Source organism: Lacerta agilis, chromosome 12 (assembly GCF_009819535.1).
Source record: "Lacerta agilis isolate rLacAgi1 chromosome 12, rLacAgi1.pri, whole genome shotgun sequence".
Lineage (NCBI taxonomy): Eukaryota > Metazoa > Chordata > Lepidosauria > Squamata > Lacertidae > Lacerta > Lacerta agilis.
Genome location: NC_046323.1, coordinates 41,881,408 through 41,891,459, shown reverse-complemented (window position 1 = coordinate 41,891,459; position 10,052 = coordinate 41,881,408). Strand labels below are relative to the sequence as shown.

General features: G+C 43.6%; 1 pseudogene; it reads right to left on the bottom strand.

Moving 5' to 3' along the window:
* Nucleotides 1-9,467: 9,467 nt before the first annotated feature.
* Nucleotides 9,468-9,569, bottom strand: LOC117056211 (annotated as a pseudogene).
* Nucleotides 9,570-10,052: the final 483 nt, after the last annotated feature.

Genomic DNA, 10,052 nt, shown 5'->3' with positions numbered 1-10,052 from the left:
TCCAGGTCATGTGGCCAGCATGACAAAGCCGCTTCTGGCGAACCAGAGCAGCGCACGGAAATGCCATTTACCTTCCCGCCGGAGCGTTCCCTATTTATCTACTTGCACTTTGACGTGCTTTTGAACTGCTAGGTGCACAGGAGCTGGGACCGAGCAACGGGAGCTCACCCCGTCGCAGGGATTCGAACCGCCGGCCTTCGGATCGGCAAGCCCTAGACTCTGTGGTTCATAACCCACAGCGCCACCTGGGTCCCAGCCCTACTATTAGGCAAAGTGAAGTGGCAACATCAGACAGCTGATTTTGAGTGTCATAAAAGGGCAGTTTTTTAAATTTATTGCTGCTGTATTTTCACGTCCAGGGAAATAGAAAGAGGTACTTGTGGGATTTTCTGCTTCAGGTCACAGGAGAACTTGGCTCTCTCTGATTCCCTTGATTATATTGTGAACCACCTTGAGGTCTTGTGATGAAGCTTGGGATGTAAATCGAATAAACAACAACCACAACAACTTTTGCCTTGGGTAACCTTGACCTGGAGTGAGGACATCGTTTTCTGCTCTACTTCACACATCAAAATGTCTTAGGTCACAGTCACATCATACATTTCAAGCACTATCATATCATGTTAAATAGTCAAGGCTTCCCACAAATAATTATGGGAGTTGCAGTTTGTTAGGAGATGACCCTATTCCTCTCCAAAAGCTACAATTCTCAATCCCTCTTCCCAGTGAACTATTGTGCCTGTAGCTCTGTGGTGCATCCAGACATAGACAAAAACCAACTCTTTGATCTCAACATACATCATGCAAAATTTTGGAACAATACCTTAAGAACTGCCCAAATGCAAAGCAAGCAAATAACTTTCCAAGATGTGTACTAGTCCAACAAGTCCAACTTTCCAAGATGTGTACTGTCCAACAAACTTGCTTCCTCAAAAGAGTGGGCTTTTTGAGATAAGGTACGTGAAGAGGAAATGCACAGGGAAGTGTGGGATAGCTCTTGTTTTGACATAACGCCATCTAACCTCCCCACGAACGAATCAGAGTGAACCCACGTTAAATACCCAATGTCATCTAATCACCCTGCAAACAAATCAGGACGAACACATGATACACATGCCATCTCTCCTCTTGGGTGGTTTCATAAAGGAAACTGTAATCTGTGACCAGAGGTTGAATTAATTTGCTGAAGTATGTGACCACATTTAACAACCTTGGCGACTCAGCTCCATTTTGGTCTGAAGCCAAGATTTACATATTCATTTGTAATTTTGAGCTGTCAAGTCTGACATTTTTCCTGAGAGTCGTGTGAGCTCACATTTGCCCCAATAATGCCCTTGCTTTATGGAGCTTTATGGAGCACAGAACATACTTGCATATTCCCCCCCAAAACTGCAAACTACTTTTGTCCTTAGGCGTTACTGGATATGTCCAGTTAGACAGGTTGATATTGGTGGAATCTACACACACACATATATACAGGGGTACCTCTGGTTACAAACGCTTCTGGTTACGAATGCTTCAGGATACAAGCTCCGCTAACCCGGAGGCAGTTGCTCCTGGTTGCAAATTTTGCCCCAGGATGCGAACGGAAATCGTGTGCTGGAGGCGCGCCTCAGGATAAGAACGGTTTCAGCTTAAGAACGGACCTCCGGAACAAATTAAGTTCATAACCAGAGGTACCACTTTATATAAAACATTGTGAAAATGTTTTTTTTAAAAAAAGTTTTGAAAAAATATATTGAATTTTACATAGCTCACCATCGCCATCTAGTGTCACATTTGTATAATGCACTTTAGCTGTATAGGTGAGTCCACAATTTGACATCCTGAAAACCTCTTCTTACATGTTAAAAGGTTTCTACATGCATTTAGGAAAATGAGGCTGAAGACTGAGTTACATAAACTCAGGCCCCTTCTGCACTATACAGTATCTTTAAAGCCATATCATGCCACTTTCAACAGCCCTTGCTTCCCCCAAGGAATCCTGGGAATGTAGTTTGTTAAGGGTGCTGAGAGTTATTAGGAGACCCCTATTCCCTTCACTGAGCTACAATTCCCAGAGTTCCATGGGAAGAGGGATTGAGTGTTAAACCACTCTGCAAGTATGCTGAGTCTCTTGCATTTTGTGGTAATGGCCGGCTTTCAGCCTGTGCGTTAAACTTCTTACATTGAACTCTGTGGGCCTAGGGGCAGCCTAATGAGGGTGTCATGTCCATTTAAAAGAAAGAATTAATCTATAATGCAAAGCAAAACAAAGCCATAACTAGAGCAATTAGAGGACACATTCACATAAAAATGAATATTTAGCAATGACTTCTAACGGCTGAGATGAAAACTAGAATTTTATCCGGGATCATTGCATGGCCTTTGGCAAGTTACTGTACATTCACATCTCCCAGCTTCGTTTCCTGCAATGCTATTAACTTCCACCAAAGTGAAGCAAAAATAGTAATTGTTTCCGCTGTTGCTGTGCCAAAACCTGTCCTCCAAGTTCTCAAAAGTTTTCTTCCTTGGCAAAATAGGCTTCATTTTTGAATGTCAGTGGGCCCAGGGCTCTGAGTTTGCCTTATCATGGTGAGGTGGCTCGGGGTGGTGGGGTTTTTTTTGCCCCTCACTGAATGTTTGTCCAGCACTCTGCAGCCTCCCCAGCTGCCCACAGTTCCTGGTCTGCAAAAGCCCCACATGAGGAGTCAACTGAACTGGGGGAACCTGGAAAGGCTGCAAAGTGCAGACCCATGACATAGCGTGGGTTGCTAGTTCCCAGGGCATGGAAAGTATAGAGTCCCCTAAGGCAGTGTTCATCAACCTTGGGTCCCCAGGTGTTCTACAACTCCCATCATCACTAGCCAGCTGGGCCAGAGGTTGGGGGTGATGGGAGTTGTAGTCCAACAGCATCTGGGGACCCAAGGTTGAAGAACACTGCCCTGAGGCATGTATTGTGTCCCCTAACCTGTGGCTCCATATGGCACTGCTGCTGCTGCTGCTGCCAGACAGAACTGAGGAGCAGTGGAAGGGCCACACAAGAGCACCTCCTCAGGCTGGGGCGCCACCATTGCCACTGTCACATGTCTCTCCATCTACTCACTTCCCCTACTGGTGGGAGACACCATCCTCTCCCAACTCCTTCTCAGTGAGCTGCTTAGATAAAGTGGGTGGGTGGGATAGGGAACACCTCTGGCCTGGGTGGCAGTTGGAAAGGCACTTCCCTAAGAATTTGTGTCATTTTAGTAGTAACACCAAAGGCATTAATCTCATTGCAAAAGAAAAATCGAAAAAGGTCGTGAAAGACCTAAATTGGCTCCCAGTAAGTTTCATGAGAAGAGAAGACTCCCTAGAAAAGACCCTGATGTTGGGAAAGATGGAGGGCACAAGGAGAAGGGGACGACAGAGGATGAGATGGTTGGACAGTGTCTTTGAAGCTACTAACATGAGTTTGGCCAAACTGCGGGAGGCAGTGAAGGATAGGCGTGCCTGGCGTGCTCTGGTCCATGGGGTCACGAAGAGTCGGACATGACTGAACGACTGAACAACAACAACAACAACAACACGTTTCTGAGCACAATTCAAAGTGTTGGTGCTGACCTTTAAAGCCCTAAACGGCCTTGGCCCAGTATACCTTACCTGAAGGAGCGTCTCCAGCCCCATCGTTCAGCCCGGACACTAAGGTGCAGCTCCGAGGGCCTTCTGGCGGTTCCCTCACTGCAAGAAGTGAAGCTACAGGGAACCAGGCAGAGGGCCTTGTTGGTAGTGCCCCCCCCCCGTGAAACGCCCTCCCATCAGATGTCAAGGAAATAAACAACTATCTGACTTTTAGAAGACATCTGAAGGCAGCCCTGTTTAGGGAAGTTTTTAATGTTTGAAGTTTTATCGTGTTTTTAATATTCTGTTGGGAGCTGCCCTGAGTGGCTGGGGAAAGTCAGCCAGATGGGCGGGGTATAATTAATATATGATGATGATGATGAAGTGTTCTGGATTTGTGATTAGATTTATTTAATTGATGTGTCACCTAACACAAGAGGGTATCTCTTGGTGATTTTCAATATGGACAAAAATACTCCACAAAAAAGAATTAAAATAAAATAAAATACATTACTCAGCAGTAATAAAGACACCAGCTAAAAATGAATCACAAACTGTTCCTGCTCCTTTGATAGTCTGGCTAATCAAAGAATCGATGGCATTTTAAACTGTGGGGGGGTATTGTTTTTGTTTGTTATTTATTTTTGTGTTTTTATATTATAAACTGCCCTGTGGTCATAGATTAATTAATAGAATCATAGAATTGGAGTTTCATCTAGTCCAACTCCCTGCAAAGCAGGAATCTTTTGCCCAACATGGGACTTGAACCCACGACCCTAAGATTAAAAGTCTCATGCTCTACTGACTGAGGTATCAACAAGGACTATACTCAGATGAAGGGTGTTATAGAAATTAATTATAGTATAATAGGTCTAATCTAAAGCAGGGGGGAAGCTTTTGTAAAACAAAAAAACAAAAAAACACCCTCAATTTGAATACAAATTTAGAAATGATATTTACTGAAATAATAAATCAGGATTCAGGACATGAAATCTTTCAGAAGTACTCATTTATCCCTCACTCACTCACACTTACGCATTGTGTGGCCGCAATGTTATCTACATACATGCAGTAGAATTCTGGTTTTGGCCGTGTGACAACTTGCGTACACAATATGCTAGCAGTGTGCTCAAATGACTATATAATGTTTCATTAAGGACTGCAAATACCTATCAAGCTAATCACAAAATTGCTGTTTCAGTGGTTTTAGGGCTATTTAATCTTGGGTTATGATGACAGGGATGAATGACTTTATTGTGTTAACAGTTGCCGTTGGCTGTAACATGGAGGGAAAAGGCTCCTCTCTTCTTCTTCTTCTTCTTCCCGGCCGCTTCACCCCACCAAATGCCATCCTCCCTCTTTCCATGCCACAAATAATATGATGCTCAGTGCCAAACAAATGTGGGTCGATGTCTTGAGCGGCTGCTTTGGCGTCACCATCGAAGAAATAGGAGAGATATTTACGTGAATATTCATGAGAAGAAGAAGAAGAGGAGGAGGAGGAGGAGGAGGAGGAGGAGGAGGAGGAGGAGGAGGAGGAGCTTGGATTTGATATCCTGCTTTATCACTACCCAAAGGAGTCTCAAAGCGGCTCACATTCTCCTTTCCCTTCCTCCCCCACAACAAACACTCTGTGAGGTGAGTGGGGCTGAGAAACTTCAGAGAAGTGTGACTAGCCCAAGGTCACCCAGCAGCTGCATGTGGAAGAGTGGAGACGCGAACCCGGTTCACCAGATTATGAGTCTACCGCTCTTAACCACTACACCACACTGGCTCTCACTGGAGGTGAGGGAAGGACCAGGCCTGCTGACTACTCTCTACCAGTGCCATTATGGCCACTGGCCACATGCTTCCATATTATCAGCACTGCACCCTAAGGGGACCTTTCCCTCTCATGCCAAATATGCTGCCTCTCGGGGCAAAGCCCACAGAGACTAGTCCACTAGGGTGAATGGGTCAACGTCCCACCAATGCATCCAAGTGCTGCAAGGCTGTGGCAACTGCTGCAACAGGAGTGAGGCCTTACGGACATAGAGTGGAAGCGCTGAAAAGGAAGTGCAGTAATTTGGAGCAGAAAAGGAAGCAGACGGGACAGGAAGTTTCAGCCGTGCTGTGTTGCCCAAAGAGCCCTTTCTGAGCAGAAAGACAGACAGATAGATAGATAGAGAAGAGCCACTTGTTGCTAACCAGTTCAGGGCATACAGTGGTGCCCCGCTAGACGAAAATAATTCGTTCTACGAATTTTTTCATCTAGCGGTTTTTTCGTCTAGCGAAGTGGCAATGCAAGCCGCGCTTTCGCTAGACGAAAAAAAAGGCGAAAATTTTTTGTCTTGCGAGGCAGCCTCATAGACTTTTTCGTCTAGCGAGGCATTCGTCTAGCAGGGCACCACTGTAGTTTGATGGCCAAATATGTCAATTTTTGTTTCTCTTTTTCCAGCCTTACATTTGGTTTTCCTAGGGTTGCCATACGTACGGAATTTCCTGGGCTTAGCCAGTAAACAGTGTCCAGGTGGGAATCGCTGAAATGTCTGGGCCGGGATGGGGGTGGGGGACGACGACGACTCAACAACTTTGCCAAAAAAGGTCAACAACTTTGTGTCTGAATTTTCACTTTTTGAAATATGGGAACCCTGCATTAGTTTGTGATTTAAAAAAAAAGCTGTCAAGAAAATTCATTAGGACCTTTGTGCAGATTTCTCACAACATACACATTTTTGCAAGCAATTTCCCTAACAGAAATACACTTTAATGCTACTTTTCATTTGTATTCACACACTTTCTTCGGCTGAAGAGTTGCACTGCAAAATTTTGAGAAGTGTGGATTTTAAAGGATAGCGGCATTTCGATTCAAGTGTTGCTTCATGAAGTGTGAATTAGGGAGGTTCACATTAAAATGCAAATCAAGCCAGATTTCTACCCCACACCCCACTGCAGAATTTCTACCCTGTCCCCATCCCCCCTTGAAAAGGCTGAGTCAGATGGCCAGATTATGGCATTGCTGAGTGTGGGAGCAAATAGTTTTCTCAGACAAGACACTTGATCAGCTGTACACCAATGTCAAGACCCATGACTTTGGATCCTGCCGCATCAAAATCTCTGTATTCCACAGGTACTGATCCTAGGGCAACTCTAAGCACCAAGGAGAGCCAAACCACCACCAACAGGTTCATAGACCTTCAGGATTTTAAATGAAGGCTAAAGATATCACAGCTTAATTGGTTGAGGGATCAAGCTGCTAAGATTAAACTATGAAACATAAGAGGTTGCCAAATGCTGTCATTTGCTTGACTGTGCTAAGGATACTAATTTATGCAAGCTGAGCTGGATAAAACTCAGTGAATTTGCTTCTGAGTAAAGCCACATAAATATCAGGCTGCAAATCCATTATGGCTATTATTTTTACAGGCTTCTACACAGGTTTGGGGCCGGGAGAGGGTCTAAACCTATATTTCTTATGACAGATGCTATTTTGCGCTTCTGAAATTTAGTTCTTCATTCCTTTAGGGCTAACTCTTTTACTTCCATCATAACTCACTGCAAGAGAAGAGGTCAGCAGTTTCCTCTCCGAGTTAGAAACCAAGCGACTCCACAGCCGGAGATCGCTGCAAAATCGGCTTGCCTCAACACTAGGAGCTATAAGACTCCGCAATTTTATGCCTGCCCACAGAAAGTGAGTATCACATTTGTGCAGTTTTGTAGCCAGCTTGTAAAGATGGCTGTTTTCTTAAATAAATAAAAAAGCAAAAAGTCAGCAATATAAGACTGCAATCCCATTTTATACACACCTATGTGTCTGAACACCAATGGACTTACTCCTGAGTAAGCATGCATAGAATTGTATTGTATTTTATTTATTAGTTACAGGTCTTAATCACCCCATAATATGGTTTATTTGATAATAAACCATTCCTGTTGTAAATTGGATTAACAGCGCAATCCTGCACATGTCCACTTGAACAATAAGCTTCCCTTAGTTTAATGGGGCTTATTCCCAGGTAGGATTGCCATCACTTCTTCCAATGCATGTTGCTGAGAGCCCAATGGCAATGCCCTTATTTTCTCCAATGCCATGCATATTCTATGCTGGGGATCCTTTCTCTCTCTGAATCCATTGAGCGCCAGTTTAGCACTTGTATCTTCTAGGCATACAACTGGAGGGATAGCTCAGTCAGTACAGCATGCGACTCTTAATCTCAGGGTTGTGGGTTCGAGCCCCACGTTGGGCAAAAGAGTCCTGCATTGCAGTGGGTTAGACTAGATGAACCGTGTGGTCCATTCCAACTCTACCATTCTATGTTTCTAGGGCTGTGCCACTTTGTGGGCAGGGTGGACAATGAAATTATTGGGATGATTCAGGGGTCTTTCCCCTCTCCTGAGTCAAAGTGTGATGCCCATAACCACCCCCTCCGAGTCAAATCGTAATCCTAACAAAATCTCACCTTGGTTTTTTTCCCTGTACTTTTCTGAACCTTATAGCTCTGTCTCACTATTCTTTCTATACAGTCATACCTTGGTACTCGTACATTTTGGCTCCCAAACGCCAAAACCCCGGAAGTGTTCCAGTTTTCGAATGTTTTCTGGAAGCAGGAAAGCTCCTGCAGCCAATAGGAAGCTGTGCCTTGGTTTTTGAATGGCTTTGGGACTCCCAGAATGGATTAAGTTCAAGAACCAAGGTCCCACTGTATTTCCATAGGTCAATGGGCTATGCAGGAACCCGAGGCTGTCCACAATGTTGCTTTTGGAGCACTATTTGTTGTTTAAAGCACAGCCCTCCAAAAATAAAATAAATTAAAAAGTTAAAAGATTCATTTAAGATGGCTGTTGTTTTTATTTATTTATTTATTTATTTATTTATTTAAAAAATCCTGCTTTGCTCTGTACTAACAACAGAACTCTACAGGCAGTGAAGCAGAACTTGTGACCTTACATTCCAAGCACCTCTATACAATGTCAACAGTCATGACTTTCTCCCCCCCCCCCAAAAAAAAAAAAATAATAATCCTGGGAACTGTAGCTTGTTTGGGGCAATAGGAATTACAGCACTGTGATAGGTCTCCTAACAACACTCAGCACTCTTTAAAAAACAAAACAAAACTACAGTTCCCAGGATTCTTTGAGGCAAGCAATGTCTGTTGGAAGTGGTATCATAGTGCTTTAAATATGTGGCATATTGTGGCCCTTCCTCCATGTTGCGCCCCTAGAATTCTCACTGTCCATGGGAATCAGGACATTTAAGGAAGTGCTTCCCTTCTTCCTGAAGCGGCTGTGATTGTAATATTTCTCCCTTCCCCTCCCTCTCTCTAATGGTCTACATTACATTTTTTACAGTTTCCTCTAGTTCCACTTTGGCTAGAGATCAATATTTTGACTATATTCATATTTTTGATATATAGCATTTCTCTGGCGCAGAGCACAAGAGCTAATATATTACATTATTGTCCTCTAAAGAAAAATGGGAATCTGATCAGGAGATTACCCACTAAATGGCTGTGAGGATTTATTCAAATTCCCCTAAAGATCTTAGTGAATAATTTGTTGCAGAGGATTTATTAGCATCCTCACAGGGCCATTTTCCAGATATACCCGGGATGTAGAGCACGGAGAGGGCTTCTCTGCTTTATGGGGAAAGGCTGTCCTTGCTGTTACTGTACTTCCCTACTATATGATTCTTGTCTCTGTTAACCCTTCCAAATTAAGATCAATATCCCATATACTTTTGCATGGGTGATACTACTGTACTGGATTCATCTTTTTTTGAGAAAATACAGAATTGTCATTGGCAATGTACTTCAAAATCCCAAAACTTTGCCTTCGATTCTTGTTGAAGGATACCCTTCTGATTTGGGCCACATCCACACCGTACATTTAACACACTATGATGCCACTTTAAAGAGTCATGACTTCCCACAGAGAATCCTGGGAACTGTAGTTTGTTAAACTGATAAGAACAGATACTACACTTGATCTTAGCCACAAGGCTGAGAAGCAAACTGTGGTTTGTTAAGGCTAGTTGCCATATTTCAAAAAATAAAAACCAGGACACCCGGAAAGTTGTTGAGCTTTTCTTTACAAAAAAAAAAAACCAACAAAATGGGATTTATCGATTGACTTGTCTAAGATCCAGGAGGACAAAGCACCACCTTTCAGAAATTCCCTCCGGACAACAATTCCGCCTTTGAAACCCCAGATGTATGGCAGCCCTAGTTGAGAAGGCTACTGAGAGTTGTTATGAGACCACGATTCTCTTCAAGAAGCTACAATTCCTGGAGTCATTTAGCAACCAATCCCTCTTTTCAGAAAACTCTGGAACTGTAGTTCTCTGAGGAGAATAAAGGTAAAAAAGGTAAAGGACCCCTGGATAGTTAAGTCCAGTCAAAGGCGATGATGGGGTTGTGGCACTCATCTCGCTTTCAGGCCGCTTTTCAGGTCTGTCTGTCTACTGACAGCTTTCCAGGTCATGTGGCCAGCATGGT